This window comes from Protopterus annectens, chromosome 9.part0 (genome assembly GCF_019279795.1).
Source record: "Protopterus annectens isolate FY-2018-M chromosome 9.part0, PAN1.0, whole genome shotgun sequence".
Lineage (NCBI taxonomy): Eukaryota > Metazoa > Chordata > Ceratodontiformes > Protopteridae > Protopterus > Protopterus annectens.
The window spans coordinates 407,505,407-407,522,148 of record NC_056743.1 but is presented as its reverse complement, the minus strand read 5'-3'; the positions used below and the strand labels follow the sequence as shown (position 1 = coordinate 407,522,148).

At 38.1% G+C, this 16,742-nt stretch overlaps 1 protein-coding gene across 7 annotated transcripts in view; it reads right to left on the bottom strand.

Moving 5' to 3' along the window:
- Positions 1 to 16,742, bottom strand: part of DMTN (dematin actin binding protein) — a 1,900,252-nt gene that overhangs the window by 35,445 nt on the left and 1,848,065 nt on the right. The window lies entirely within an intron of this gene.

The following is a 16,742-nucleotide window of genomic DNA, read 5'->3' as shown; positions in this document are numbered from 1 at the left end:
TATGTATTGGTCCCACAATTCCCATTTTTTCCTATGTAATTTGCTCCTACCCTTTTCTAAAGATCACAATTCCATTTGTTTTATCTGTGTTACTATGTTCACTACTTCTAGTACAGTTGGTTTAGACTTTGATTTCCACTTTCTAGTAATTGATTTTTTTTGGCAGCCACCATAATTAGACTCAGCAAGGCTTTACTATGTCTAGGCAATTCCAATTCTGTACCGTAGCTCACAAAAATCATTTCCCTAGATATATCAATTTCCTCACCAAGTATCTCTGAGAGAGCAATCTGCAGGGAATCATTAAAGGCTGCCAACTCATTACACTCACAGAAAATATGTTGCCAACTATCTATTTCTTCCCCATCACACCTCCAAAATTTGCTGTCTACCTGAGGAAAAATTCTCTGCCGTCTACTTGCAATATAAAAATACCTATGTAAACGTTTCCAAGCAAAAATCCAAGGTCTTCTAGATTTTTTTGCATATTTGGGAGACATACAAATATTCTTCATTGTTTCTTTGTGAATTGCTTATTCAGTTTCTCTTCCCAGTCCTTTCTAACCTCCTCTGTTTGATTATTATAGTTATCATGCAGTATTTTATATGCTCTACTAATTATTCCTTTTTTAACAGCAGCTTCTGTTCTAGAGTCTACTAAAAACTCCAAAAGTGCTGTTTTTTTTTTTTGTTTAGGACCCCCCCCCCCATTTCTTTCCCTTTGCCTATACTCTTATTTCAAGCCTGGATAAGGAAGGCAATTTCCAACCTGCAGTCCAAATAAATTATTGGCATCTTCCCATTCTATTACCTTTTTCGTCTCTAGTTATTTGCTTCCAATACTTTGGTTCCTTTGTCAGTTTTCTCCAATAAATTCTAGCCCCCTCTTTCCTGTTGTCCGTATCCCTAATTGCAGATATCCCTATTGGCAGAATCTCCTTTCTCCATTCCCATGTTGGGTTAGTTCTTAGAATACTTTCTGCTACTTTATGAATATCATATTCTATATGATTATTATTCTTCTTAAAGATCTGCATCCAAAATCAAGCTTCCCCGTTTCATCATAATCCCTTTCCACTTTGAATTACAGGTTTCTGCTTGTGCTACATACAGCAGCCTTAACTGTGTAGCTCTGAAATACCCCTTCAAATCCGGGAATCACAATCTGCCTCACTCTATTGGAGGAATCATCTCACTCCCCACCCACATAAGCTCTTTATTAATTTTTATCCACAGATTCTCCTCTGGTTGATACAAATATGCCTGACCTGTGTATAAGACTAAAGGGAGTAAAAACATTTTAACTGTTTGTATCTTACTATCCATATAAGTTTTTGTATTAGCTTTTGTTTAGTCTCTTCCCACATATCCTTAGCTGTCACACCGGAATCATTTTAAAACATACTCCTAAGTACTTGAGATGTACAGTTATACAAGTGGCTTTTATACATGGTCACGTCTGTGTGATTGGGAGGCATGGATGCTGTCAGCTGTCCTAGTTTTTGTAGAATGTTTCTGATTTTTGTCACTTGGTATGTTCCTCATAAAGTTTATTTATTTATTTATGTTTTCCCCTCTAGCAAATCAGTAAGGATCACAGTAACTGAATAATTCAGATGGACATTTGAGTTTCAGACTTTACAGTCTTCAAAAAAGAATGCTAATGTAAAACCTGTTGTTCTAGAAAGTTTCTAAGGATATGAAGGCAAAAGCAGCCTGTTACTGATTTTAGTCCTTTCTCCACCATTATGTTTAGCTTTCTTCCTGAGTGATAAGAAGTTGAAACATATGTGGTGGTGGAGCTTGCAGTTATTTACCCTGTATTCTGACAGCAGTGTGCTGAAAAGATAAGTTCCTGTGTGGCCGTTATTTATAAGTTTATTCACTCATTCATTTCATTGCAATTAAACATATGAGGTGTGCAGTCACAGTCATTAACGTGGCTGTAATTGATGGTGGTCATATCTGAGGGGGGGGGGGTTAAAATAAATTATTTTGCCAAAGTGTTTCTATTTTTATTTTATTACATTCTGATGCCTGAGCTGCATCCAGTAAATAAAGTTGGCTTTAATTGCTGGTTACAGGGGCTGTTTGTGGATAAAAGTGATTGACTGTTGTCATTTGTTCAAAGTTAGCAAGTTATTATCCTGGCTTTGCAGAAATAGTATGTATAATTTTCTTCACTTTCTATCAGAGTTAGGCACCAGCACTGCATTCAATAAGTAGCTATCTGCAGTGGTCTGTACAGGATGTGTGTGAGTGGCAACTGATCGTTGGAAGAGTGTCACACTGATGAGTGTTAGTATGCAACATCTGCTTCTCCTGTTGAGTTTTTGGCTGTTTAGTACTTCTTTGGATGTCCTTTTCTCTTTGTGGAGTTTATCCAAGTACTTTAGTTTCTTCTCCCAGACGCTCAGTTGTACATTATGCTTCTACCCGTTTTTTTTTTTTTTAGTTTTCTTCTCAATCTAAAACCATTTTAACTAAAACGTTTCAGGAAGAGAGAGGTTACAGGGTAGCATTCAGTCTGGTAGTGCCACACGTACTAATGAAGTTAGTTTTATAATGCATTTTACCAATGATGCAGAGATTTTTTGTGATCGAATGATAAGATTGGGTATATAGTGGGATCACAGCCCTATTTTGTGTTAAAAATAAGTGTTCTTTGAAACAGCTCTTGTGCTATGGTAATAGACCAAGGAAGAATCAACAGCTAATAGAGGGCACTGTCCCCTGTGGGGGTTGTATCTACTGTTATATATAGAATGGCAATATTTTATACATCCTGTCATGAAGGAATAACATAGGTTTAGAACCAGCGCTACATGCTCTAGTGTAAATGTGCTCTGTATGTCATCTTGCCATGAATGTTCTTGCTTTTATATAGGCAAGATGGTGAGGATGCTTAAGGAAAGGATAAGTGAACACCTGTTAGCCATTAGGAACAAAGATTTTAGAAATGCCCTTGCAAAACATATAGCTGAAAATGGTGATACACATACATTTAAGTTTAGAGTAATAGAAGTAGTGGAACAGAGGGCACGGGTGGGAGATATGAATAATATAGTGGAACAGAGGGAGACTAGATGGATAGTAAGATTGCAAACTGATACACATCCAGGGTTAAATGGTTTTGTACCTTTAAAGCCTATTTTAAAGGCTTGTGATTTGTTTAAATAATTGATTACATCACTTGATCATGTGCTTGTGTGTTAGTATTTATTCAGTATGCATTTTAACAGTTTTTATATTGGTCTGAAGAAGTGCTCATTGGGGCATGAAAGCGCTAACCTTACATTAAAACGTTTTGGATTTTAAAAGGGTGTCATGGTTAGTTTTGTGGATTTTATCGTCTGTGCAGCATTGAACTTGTTATTTCCACAGACTTTCATCACAGTGGATTACCTCCTCTCTTTTTTCCCAACTTGGCCTAAATCCTTATCTCCTCAGGTGAGTGGCTAACTGGCTCACTGATAGGACCCACAAGGTCAAAATAGACGCCTCCACCTCTGACAGCAGACCTGTCACTCGTGGTGTTCCCCAGGGATCTGTCCTGGGACCCCTACTGTTTGGTATTTACTTCTCTGAGCTCCAGGCAAAGACAAATGGCCTGTGGCTGACCAAGTCTGCGGATGACTGTAAGTTGGGTGCTGTCATTAACTCCCCAAATGATGTTAACATACTGCAAGAGAGTCTCACAGCAACAAATGACTGGTGCCAAACTCATGGCCTTAAGTTAAATGCAAAAAAATGTATTATCATACCATTCAGCAAAAACACAGTCCCTACTGATTACCACATCAACAGCAACCCCCTAAGCACACAACCTGTGGTAAGAGACCTAGGTACACAGGTTGACAACAATCTCACATTCGACCATCATGTAGAGGCAGTGGTCAGAAAAGACTTTTACTTGGTTCATCTCATAAGTAAAGGGACTGCATACAGGAAAAGGGTGGTTATTATTTCTCTGTACTCCTCCCTCATTAGGCCAATAATTGATTATAACCCCCCATTTGGCATGTACCTCTCCAAACACCTGCATCAACTGGAAAGGCCACAGAAGTACCTCACAGAAAATCCATGGCCTCCAACACCTGTACTATGTGGATAGGCTCAAATCATTATCACTCTACTCGGTATCGTACAGATTGCTCAGAGGTGATCTGTGTCTTGCCTACAAGGCAATCTCAGACCCTGCTCTACTACAGATGCTACATATCTGTAAGTCTAACTCCTCGTGCATTACCCACTCAAAAGGCCTAAATCTACTATGTGACATTAACAAAACCTGCTGGAGAGATAGGTTTGTCTCCCAGAGGCTGCCCCGTCTCTGGAATAGACTTCCCATACATGGCAAACAGAGTACATCGCTGACCCTCTTCAAATGCAACCTTGATGAGTGGATGTGAAAGACAAATTTGTCCCAGGGGTTCTAACTGTGTCCCTCATTGACAGGGGTGACAGGTGCTGACTGAGGTTTCTTTTTTGGGGTTAAATGCTTGGCTAGGCTTGTAAGGGCCACTGGGCCATTACCCTAGTAGCCTCCTATGATGATCCTTAGTTTTGAACTTGTTTTTCCTTGAAAGAAAAAAATATGACTCAATATATTTCCTTACTCATGATCTTTTTTTGATTTCAGGCCTTCATCATTAAATCAAAATTAAAAAAAAAGTTCTAAGATGTACCTCAGAGTATCTAGAACCCAATGACTTATGGGTTCCTAGTAGCCCCCATACCCCACAACTTTAATTCAGTTACTTCCTACAGACTTAAGTTGCAATACATTTTTGGCCAGTTACAGAGTGTTAAAAGAATGCGAGGGGTGCTAAAAAGGAAGACAAGGTTTGAAAATGCAAGAAACAAAATCTGTGTAGATGGCATAGGGGCACTATGAGGGTAAAACAGAGGAGAGCACTAAGGAAGTGCAGGGGAAGACTAATGGGTACTGTTGGGCCCAGTGCAGCTAGACATGTAAGGTGTATATAGTCATTAAAGTGGCTATAATGAGTGGGTTTATACTGAAGCAGTCTATGGGTGAAAGTGAATGACTCCATCCGTTTGATCATAGGTAACTGATATTGGGCTGCTGTAATAGAGTGCAACCCAATTGTATTTGGCCCTCCCAGCTTTGAAATCCCTTGGTACAAACCATTAGCTTAATGCATGAGAGGTCATGAAGGACAGATTATTTAGGTACAGTGAAAAACAAAGTAAACCTTGTGGGACACTGCAAAAAAAATTTATCTTACGGGATGAGTTAGAACTAGCATTCTCTGTCTTCAGACAAGCAAACAATATGTATGCATTTTTCCTTTCAGAGTATACCGTCAGCAAACTTGTTCTTTTGAAGCAGATAGTTTTACCAGCTGCACTGAAGTACAAAAATACCTCAGGAGGCAGCCCCAAGTGGTGATTCTAAACCTCTGCGACTTAATGGCCACATTTACTATGACCGTACCGCTTAATTTTACAGATTATCGTAGAATGTCCAGACTTTGTCTCATAGTTTTGGTGTGTTCCTCAAAACATTTGTGTTGTTCTGGCAAATCACTGAAGATTGAATTTACTAAATAATGACAGACATTTGAATTTCAGACTTCATATCCTTCAGAAAATGCTTACTAACACACATCATGCTATTCTAGAAACTTTCTAAGTTTATAAGAGCAATATTTAAAATCTGTCGTTATTTTTGCACTTTTGTCCTCCTATCATTTTAGGCTTTGTCTGGATTTCTTGTGCTAAGAGGTTGAGAGGAATGAAAAGCAATACTGTGATGAGAAGGTGAATTCTGTATCCATGTTAGCACCTGTTCCTTTCTCTGCGCAGACTGGAAAATTTGTTGTTTGATATGTTTCATCTTTATGGTCTTTGGAATTCCTGTCTTGCAATTGTAAGTCTTGTATATTTTGTTATATAATTTTTTTGTATAAGTTTTGTATAATCTCTGTATGTGAATCTTTTCTCCCCGGGGCTCTGCTGAAAACGGGTCTTATCCCAGTCGGACTTTCTTGTTAAACAAATGTAAAATAAAAATAAATAAATAAATCTGTCTCGCTGAGACAGATGCCTGGTGTCAGAGCCATGGCCTCAAGCTCAATGCCAAAAAGTGCAGTGTCATCCCCTTTGGTAAAAACACTGTACCCATGAACTACCACATAGGCAGCAATCTACTTAACACCAAATGTCTGGTAAGAGACCTTGGGACCCAAGGTGGACAGTAGTCTCTCCTTTGATAGTCACATCACCACAGTAGTCAGGAAGTCCTTCTACATGGCACACCTCATCATAAAAGGGTTCTCATCCAGGGAAAAAGAAGTCATTGTTCCCCTCTACTCGACACTCATTAGACCCATTATAGAGTACAACGCCCCTTTTGGAATGTACCTCACAAGACATCTGCAGCAGCTGGAAAGGCCACAGAAGTACCTCACAAAGAGGATTACTGGCCTCAAACAAATGCCCTACACTGACTGCCTCAAAAAACTTCAGCTTTACTCCGTAGCATATCGCCTACTCCGAGGTGATCTCTGCCTAAAATATAAAGCTATGCCAAACCCAGAACTGTTGGACATGCTACACCTAAAGAAATCCCAATCCCTCCAAGCTACACGGTCTAGGGACATAAACCTTATCACCACAATAAACAGGACATGCTGGAGGGATAGATTCCTGTCCCAGACACTTTCCATACTCTGGAACAGGCTACCCATCTATGTCAAGCAAAGTTCTTCATTAGCACTCTTCAAGACAAATCTTGATGAGTGGATGGGAAATAGGAAATACACCCCGGGGATCACTTCTGTGTCTCTGCTCGACAGTGGCACAGGAAAATAACTTTCTTGGGTGGCGTAAGCCAGGGAACCTTGTTGGCTAGGTTTACGTAGGCCCTTGGGCCGATAGCCTAGTACCAACCTATGAAATACATTTTCTCATTGCCATATTGCCAGGTCAACCATGCAGTAGTAATCCAATTCCCACACATGGCATTAAGCATATTTGTCTACGTATTGCATTTTTATTATTTTATTTAAAGGCATTTTATGTGTAAGCTTAATAATTGAAGCTACTGAACTCTTGATTATCCAAATGTTTTGTATGTTCTTAAAAAATCAAGCCTCTGTCTCACAACAGCCCTTGTCTAATCTCAACAATTCACTTAACCAACTCAGCCCATTCATCCATAGGTAAGGCAACCCATTTAGTTTCCAGAACCCCCTTGCACTATGGCATAATCTAGCTGAGCTGACTGAGGAGACTGAAAGCATGTCTACACCTTATAAAAATGAACAAGGCAGTGGTAATCTCCAAGAAACAATTTGTTAGTGCTTCCGTTGAAAACAGTAATTCAACTTCTTCAGACAAGAAGTACACGATTCATTCCTTATATAATGACTAAAAAGTGACATCACATACTAATTATGCAATTAAACATTAAAAAGCCATTACTACATTTTTATAAAAATAATAAAATCAAGCTCCTGTAATACAATATAAATTACTACCTCCCAATTCAAATAACATATATCATGAAATGCATTAATAGTTCAGAATACAAACTATCTATCTCTCAAGTGCTTTTAGTTTCAAAATACATTTTAAAGAACGCTGCTCATTAAGTCAGGGGTAAACACAGGCATTAAGGCTAAGTTGCCAATACAACTCCCTTTCTTCCAAATACAACTGCCATGGGCCACCCCTTTTGTCTTTCATCACTTGCTCGATGACCATACATACAAATGTGTGTCCCTCATTTTCCATGGCATGTCTAGCTAGAGCATTAGTAAAATTACCTTTGCTCATACTGTACTGGTGCTTATAAATTCTTTATTTAAAGTGCCTTTCGGTCTTTCCAATATAGAAATCAGTACAAAATTGGCACAAAGCAATGTAAACAACCCCCGAGCTCTCACAGTTGAATCTACCCTTTAAATAATAAACTCTATTTGCGATGCAAAATATATTGGAAACCTTTATAAGATGACAAAATTTACATCATCTACATTTATACATGCCGGACCTACCGGTATGTATTTCACTCCTGTTTTCAAATACGTTTTTGGTGTTGCAGCCACATCTAAATAACATGCCTGGTTCAGTACCAATCTTTTGTCTAAATGAAGAATCCTCCATAAGTAGTAACCAATTTTTAGCCAGAATATTTCTTAAAATTCCAGCATCTAACGAATGGGGGTACTACATTTCAATACATGATTAGTATCACGATTAGAGAGAGTGGCTCTACAATGTTGGCATCGATATGTATCTGTTCTCCCTTTAGAAGCGGTTTAAATCAATCAGCCACTCTCTTAGTTACTACTTCCATCAATAATAGCTGTTAATAATTCAGTGGGATAGGACCTAGCCAAAAACATTTCTTTCAAATGTTCACACTCAAGAAATCATTTTCAAGAGTGGCTATTCTGGCTGCTCTCACCAACTGACCCTTAACCACCACCTTCTTCTGATGGAAGGGGTGGTTACTCTCATAGTGCAAAAAACTGTTGGAATATGTGGCCTTTCTGAAAATTTTGGCCACATATTTCAAATTAATGGTGTCCTTAAAGAGGGAAACATCCAAATATGAAATTTGCTCAGTCCCAGATTCAAAGGTGAAATCTAAAAAATCAGTTAACTCAAAGATTTCCTCCACAAACCTCAAAGCCTGATGACTGTCACCTTTAAAAATAATAAAAATGTCGTCCAAAAATCTGGTGTACCAGACAACATGTTCCTTATAAATATCACATTTAAATAGATGTTCCTCTTCCCAAAAGGCCATTACGCAGTTGGCAAAACTCCCCTCGCAGGGGGAGCCCATTGCTACCCCGGATTTCTGAAGATAATAACTATCTTTGAAAAAGATGAAATTATTTGAAAGAATGAAATCAAGTAAATACTCGATCAAATCAATCTCATCTCCAGGGGCACCCTTTTTAAGTAGGAATTCCCTTACCATTCAATGCCTAAAGCCTGTGGAATTACAGTGTACAAATCCCTAACATCAAGTTGTTAGAAAACTGTATCCAGCATCAAAGGTCAAGGAATTTAAACAATTTAAAAAGTCCCATGTGTCACGACATATCTGGTGTACAACTTTCAGGTATTTCTTCAATAAGCTGTCAACATACCTGGCACAATCATACGTCATGCATTTTCTCCCATTCACAATAGGACGAAAAGGTGGATTTCATTTATTTTTGTGAATTTTTAGGAGTCCAAACATAGTCAGGGTTACAGGGGCTAATATATTCATGTAATTAAAAACATCAATGTCAACTCTAGAATTAATAAATAAATCATTAATGTATGATCTAATACGCTGACAAGCCGCATTGTATTAATTCAAAGAAACCTCAACATAAACATCAAAATTAAGTATATCCAAAATCTTATTGTTAAATCACTTTCATTCATGAAGGCTAAACTCCCTCCCTTATCAGGCTTTAAAACTTTAACACCAGCATGTCTAAGCTTATTCAAAGCATCTAATTCAGTACCTGAAATATTAAAATCACAAGAATGTTTCCTATTTTTACTCAATGCATTCCTAATGTCTTTCACATAATCTTTTGAATACAGCAACATTGTTCTGTAAAATAGGATTAAACACACTTGATGCATGTAAATCATGAGGCATAGAACAATTATTTCCAAATAAAGACATTAGATTTAGTTTTCGGGTGAAAATTTTAAGGTCCAATAAAGTAGCTGCTAAGTCAGCTCTTTTAGATGGCACAAATGACAGCCCTTTATCCAAAAGTTCAACAAGTACAGGAGAAATTTCATACATTGAAAAATTGTAGATTTTAAAGTCACCTGTTGAGTTTCTCAAAATCTGTAATCCAGGCAACGTATTATCTGCATCAGCACCAGGACCAAATAAATCCTCTTCCTGAGTCACTACCTCCTCCACCTGTTGTTCTTCCTCCGTCGTTTGTTGTTGGGGTAACGAGCGTTCGACTGCTGTTCATTTTGGCGCCCTCCATTCTGAAAGCCCTGATCCCTGGTTTCATTAGTGTTGGTGTTAATATTTGTATTAGCTGCAGGCTCCTGTAGCCATTCGCTACTTCTCACATCAGTACTGATGTTTTCATGAATTTTCATGTTCTCCTCTGCCTGGGGAGATACCAATGACCTATCAAGGGTGTTCAGTGTGTTATTATTAGTCACAGAAGCACGGGAATTAGTTGGAAGGGGATAAGCTTTCCCATGCAAATAATCTAACCTATCCCTTTCCAATTTTCTGATTTTAGTGTCTTTAAGTTTACTCAAAGCACTTTCAATACTGCTGAATATGCATTTGTAGTCAAATCTGTATCTTGCGAAATCAGTATCGCCAACTATGGTAGATTCTAAACCCATTAACTCATTTTTATTGAATCCATGTCCGATTTATAGTTTTTAATTAATAAATGTAAAAAGTCACAGCCCTGAGAGTCGAATAGCTGTAACAGTTCATGATGAAATGGAGAATCTCGCACCAAGCCCATCGGAAACCTCCATTGGCGTAATCCTTTGGGGATCTGGCGCCTCATTATACATTCTTCAAGATATAAAATCTCAAGCTGTAATTTCTTATATTTAAACAGCTTGAGATCAAATAATTTTAAATTCTCCACAATGTTATGTTCACCAGAATGTGTATTATCAATGGTGCCAGATGGTCCGGTCACACTAAGAAGACTCATAGAGTCACTCAGACAATTAACAAGGGAAGGGACAGCATTATTACCCAAAGTAAGTAACCTGTGTTCATTAGTCCCTGCTAACACATTCAGTGGTTGATTACTGGACAAAGCCACTTGTCCAGGAGGTAGACTGACAGAACCAGAAGCAGTCCCGGAGAAGGAAGTACTTGCAAAGGCTGGACATCCCCAGGTAGTTGAAACACAAGTACTATTAGGTACAGAACAACAACGATCCATTTTAGCAGCCAAATCATCCACTCTTGTAGCCAAATTGCTGGATCAGTAATGTAAGGATCCCCACACATTCGCTTCAGTGGGGCCAATGGTTTCAAGAGAAAATATATTAGGTGAACTAGGAGACAACACACTAGCCATACCAAACAAACTATGGAACCAAAAAATAAATAAAACCAAATAAAAATGAACAAGGCAGTGGTAATCTCCAAGAAACAGTTTATGTTAGCGCTTACGTTGAAAACAGTAATTCAGCTTCTTCAGACAACAAGTACAGATGATTCATACAGCATGTCCTCACACCTAGATACATGCCTCCAAAAAAGTGAAATGTTACTTACAGCATGTTCTCACACCTAGATACATACAAACCTGTCTGACATCTCACATATGTGAAAAAATGCATAACATTTCCAGTCCTCCACCTTCTTACATAGCATTACCTTGTCCCATGCAATCATTTCCTTGGTCTAAGCCCCACCACAGAAATTCCACCACCCAATGTTTGAATTCTACAAGATAGCAGATTTTAGGGGGAGGCCAAAAAGCTAGCCCAGATACAGTATTTGAAGCAGAGTGTTTGTAACTGTAATATTTGTACCGTCAGATGCAATTGTAAAAGCAATGTTTTCAACTTCTGAAACTCGTTTCTTATATTACTAAACACCTCATCATAGAGAGTTTCATTAAACCCTTTGCTTTAAGATCAACCATACTCCCAAATATCTACACTTCTATCACCAGAGAGTAGGATATCCGTTCACTATTGCTTGTGCTGGGTAACATTACTTGCTCAAGCGTTAGCTTGGGTAACATTTATCTTGTAGCCAAGATCTCCCCAGACATTTTCAAAAGGTCAGATAACTAAATAGGTGAGGAAGGAAACTCTTGCTATATCATCTGTAAAAAGTAACATTTTAAATTGCACCTGTTCCTATTTATATCCTTAAATATCTGACTTTTTCTGATCAGTGTTGGTAGTGGCTCCAAATGAGAGGCAAGAAGCGACATCCTGAACTCTGGAGAGCAAAGAGAAGCCATTAATTTCAGTTTACCAAATTTTCTCCACATAGTAGCCAAGGAATTCAAAGATATACTGCATCCTGTTACACCAGATGTTGTGCATGGTATTGCCCATTATGTAAGGCATCAACAGGACAATAATAGTAACAGTCCTCTCCTTTGTGTTCATTCAGGAAACAATCAAACATTGACACTTCACGGTAAAGCAAGCTACACTCAACACCTACCTAGATCTTTCTACTGAAATCATTAAAAAATGGGGAAGTTTTATCACAGTTAGAAAATCATCACGGCAGCAGGGCATTTTTACACATTTTAATATCCAGCCATTTTTTTTTTGAGGGGGGTGAGAAGATTGCAACCCCTACTGTGCAGTGCTGTTGGCCATAAGACACCAGACACATGCAATAACCGGACTGCCCACAGAGACACCTTACTAAAAGGATACAAGGCCTAAACAATACATTTACGTGAACCACATCAAATGACTGCTGCTATACTCTGTATCCTACAGACTGCTAAGAGGTGACCTGCATCAGGCATACAGGACTTACTCTGACCCAATACTGATGGACCTACTGCTGCACATCCGCAAGTAAAATGGCATCTGAAATACTCGGCCCATGGATCTAAATGTCTTCTGCAATGTTAACAGAACAGTTTGGAGAGAGAGCTATATCTCACCCATGACACCTCTGATCTGGAAATGACTCCATGCAAAACAAAGCTCAGCCCTGGACATATTCAAGAATAACCTGGATCTATGGATGTGTAACATAAAATTTACTACAGGACTTCCCTGTGTTACTAATGGATAGAAGTACTTTGAAAATAGGTTATCCCAAGCAAGACTCCCTTCAAATTATCTATGGTATGATCCCCAGTTACTCTCACCACCGTTAATACATAATTATCTACCATGGGATGGGTAAGGCCAATCTAACACCAAATGGAATAGCTTAATTCAAGTTATGAAAGAAAAATTGGCTAGGCTTAAAATGGCTTGCAGGGGCAGCTAGCCTAGTACTTACCTATAAACCTAAGAAACTATAACTGAGTAAATATATTAAATATATTTTCTTCAAAAAAGTCAAGTTAAAGGGTCTTCAGAGGTGTACTATTTGTTTTACTTCTGTTACCATCCCCTCTTTTTGCTTATTAATAACTTTCACACTACCACATACAGTAGTATTTTGATACCATTCCTTGTACAACAAATACCACCCGATTTCACTACATCTCTCTAAACCTTTCTATTTTTCTATTCATTTCTAATCCTACATATTTCAGAAAATGTTCAACACTCCTATTGCCTCTTTTACCCATGATCTGATACTGTAACATTAATAGTACTGCCACCTTTCTTTAGGCTTCACTTTTGCAGCATCCATTTCCTCTTTTATTTGTACTATTTATTTCAGATTGGGCCACACTGCATACTTATTAATAAACCATCGCTCAGTCATTCAGCTCAGTCTTTCCCTTCACCGGGCACGATCTGCCAGGGGGTGGGATCATCACTCATTAGGTGTGGCTCAGTCTATCAGCTCAGTCTTTCCCTTCACCGGGCAAGATCTGCCAGGGGGTGGGATCATCACTCATTAGGTGTGGCTCAGTCTATCAGCTCAGTCTTTCCCTTCACCGGGCAAGATCTGCCAGGGGGTGGGATCATCACTCATTAGGTGTGGTTCAAAGTGTTTTTTTATTTTCCTCCCAGCCATAACCACACAGTCACGTTTTAAGGTGCATGCTAAGGACTGACCATGGAGGGAAGGATAACCCCTCACTTCCACATAGGGCAGCCCTACCCCACATCCTGTGGAATGAATAGTGGTCTCTCCAGCCTCCCTAGAGAGATTGCACCACCTTGAATTCTCCTGAGTGCTTGCAAATGCTTCTCTCCTCCTTAGAAAGGTGAGTGGGTCACTATCTTTTATTTCTCTCTTTCCCTGCTTGGCTGTTCCAGACCAGTGCCACTAATCAAACCCTGGTCATTAGTCCACAACTGGATCTCCCTCCCTCCCTCCCTCTGCACCATGCAGCCAGGGTTTCTTTGTACTATCACTGCATTAACTATCATAATAAACAAAAGCCCACTCATATGGCAGCCTTAGTGTATGTATTACACACATCCTCACCTTCTTACTAATATCTCTGTTTACAAATACTTTCACCCAAAAATTAACCACCTTCTATTCAGTTTCATGTGCTTTAAAAAGCTGCTACATTTGGTAATATTGTATATTGTTAAAATATTTAACTATATATTACTCCTCAAATCTAGAAATTCTCAGTTTAATGCTACCACATTACTAATGTATGCTGTTCTACCGCTTCAGCCAAAACTTGCTATTTATTTTCCTCTCTCGTGTCCTTCCATAACATCCTCTTCTTTCTAATAATAATCAGCGCTCACTCCATGCCCTTAATTTTCCCTCCTGCTCATTACTCCTCATCATCTCATTCTAGTCCTCTGTCAATTTTGGCAGCAGAATACTCATTACTTTTCACCTCCATACGCTATTAGAAATATCGTACTTCGAATAATTATGTACTAATCTGCTTGACAAAGGTTATCCATTTCTGCAGTGTGTCTTGCCACTTGTTGTGGGGATGTTCTCCCCTTGTACATAATTACTTATCAACTACTGTAAAATGTTTGTATGTGTGTTTTGTTGTAAAATATTTGATCTGTTGTAGGACTTTCTTCCATTATATATAGTTACTCAACTACTGTTTAAATATTTTTGAATCTTTTGTGGAGCGTTTCTCTCTAGGCCTCTGCTGAAAATGGGCCATTTGACTTTCCTGGTTATCAAAGGACAAATAAAATAAATTAATAGATAAATTCCAACTGCCCCATTTTATACCATCATTTTTTTCATTAGCAATTGTCAACATTTCTTCTGCATAATCACCTTTGTTTCCATGCATTCCTCCTTGCAATAACTATAATGTAGCAACTTCAACTTATTTTTACATTTCAATTTTATAATCCACATTACACAATATCTGGATCCTAATTCTCCAAATGCATCTTTTCTCTTTCTTATAAAACTGAATTATTCATCTGCAGATTTTCCTCATCTTTTAAACCTTTCAGATGTCCTGTGCAAATATGCTTTTATTTCTTTCTTTTACATCACCATAAAAATTCATACCCTAATCCATTTTCTTCAGGGACACTCCTTATATTATACAAGCAATAATGTCTAACACTGTTTTGTATTATTATGGTAACAATGTATGCCCAGTGGTGTACAGAAGCCTCATGTAAAATAGTCCTTCCCTCTAATGCTTCAAACTTGCTGTAGTATATGTGATTTCTGCTGGCCGAAGTACTTTACATCCAAAATACAAGTTATGTAAGTATTTAATGCCCAGATACAGACTGAGAATTGATTGAGAAAGACACAGAATAAAACAAAGAAAGGCATATACAAATGCACACAAACACATTAAAAAACTCAGACAGACAGACTTATACAGACGAAACATACAAGTTTAGAAAGAGACTGAAGAAACATATGCACACACAGCAGTTGACAGCCAATATGCCAAGGGAGCACATCGTAAACAAAAGGAAAAAAATATATACAATGCCACAAACTCCACCCCCCTCCCCCCAAAAAAAAAAAACGTCTCTGGTCTTGCTGCTTAATGCTGCGCATTTTTTCAGGTTAATAAACAATGAATATCGTTAGTCAATAATGAATAACATGGAGAGTTTCAGACCTCTGTTTTAAACAAATACATGCTGATGGTCTGCTTGTTTTAAACAGCACTGCGTGTGTGTCTCTGTCACTGTTTCATTTATGCTTTCATGAGTGTGTGTACACACATACACAAACACACACACCTTTCTTTTTTTTAATTTTTCTGATCTCTGCACACCAAAGCACTGTTTAGCTGTAATGTTATTTCTTTACATTTTTCTCATGCACAATCATTTTCTTCTTATTCTCTCTGAGATCATATTTAACATCCTTCAGACATCCATATTTGACATACCATATTTAAATCTTGGCAATAACACTTCACTCTTTTTATTCACGTGCACAGATGTAACATTCCTATTCTTACCACCCTTTAGCTGATATGACACTCGTTTACCATCGTTCTCCCTGGAATCACTTCTTTCATTTTTAAGGCCTTGTTTTCATTTTTTTATTTAAGACAACAAATGCCAAAGCATTCTTCTTTCTGCATACTCCATATCACTTCCCTCCCCCACAAATGTTGCAGCAGAAATCCCACAGCTGATAAATACAGATCATGTTTTAAATGTGTGCGTTTATACACTGTAAAGATGCCTCATTACATTCTTTTTACCATTTACAATGAATGATATTATTGAAAAAAAATAGACGTTTTTCTTTCCGTGGTATTATCTTTAGTTTCTTCATCTGTCATTTTCTGTTTCGAATCCTATATAAAATTTGCCTTTGATTACTTTTCTCTTCACCATCTGTCATTTCTTCTCTTTCACTTTCCTCTGTCAGTATTTATCCATTTTGTACTGCTATACCATCATCCCTGCTTTGTTCTGTCTTTAACTTGCTTGTTGCCATTATTTTTCATCTCAGTACCTTTATATCCTGCAAAACATTCTCATCTTTTGACATTATTTCATTTTCCAAAATAATCTGTAATTCACTTTTTCCATTATATACATCTGTATATATCTAGTTAATCCAAATATGCATGAACACACACACACACACACACACACACACACACACACACACACACACACAGACACACACAGACACACACACACACACACACACA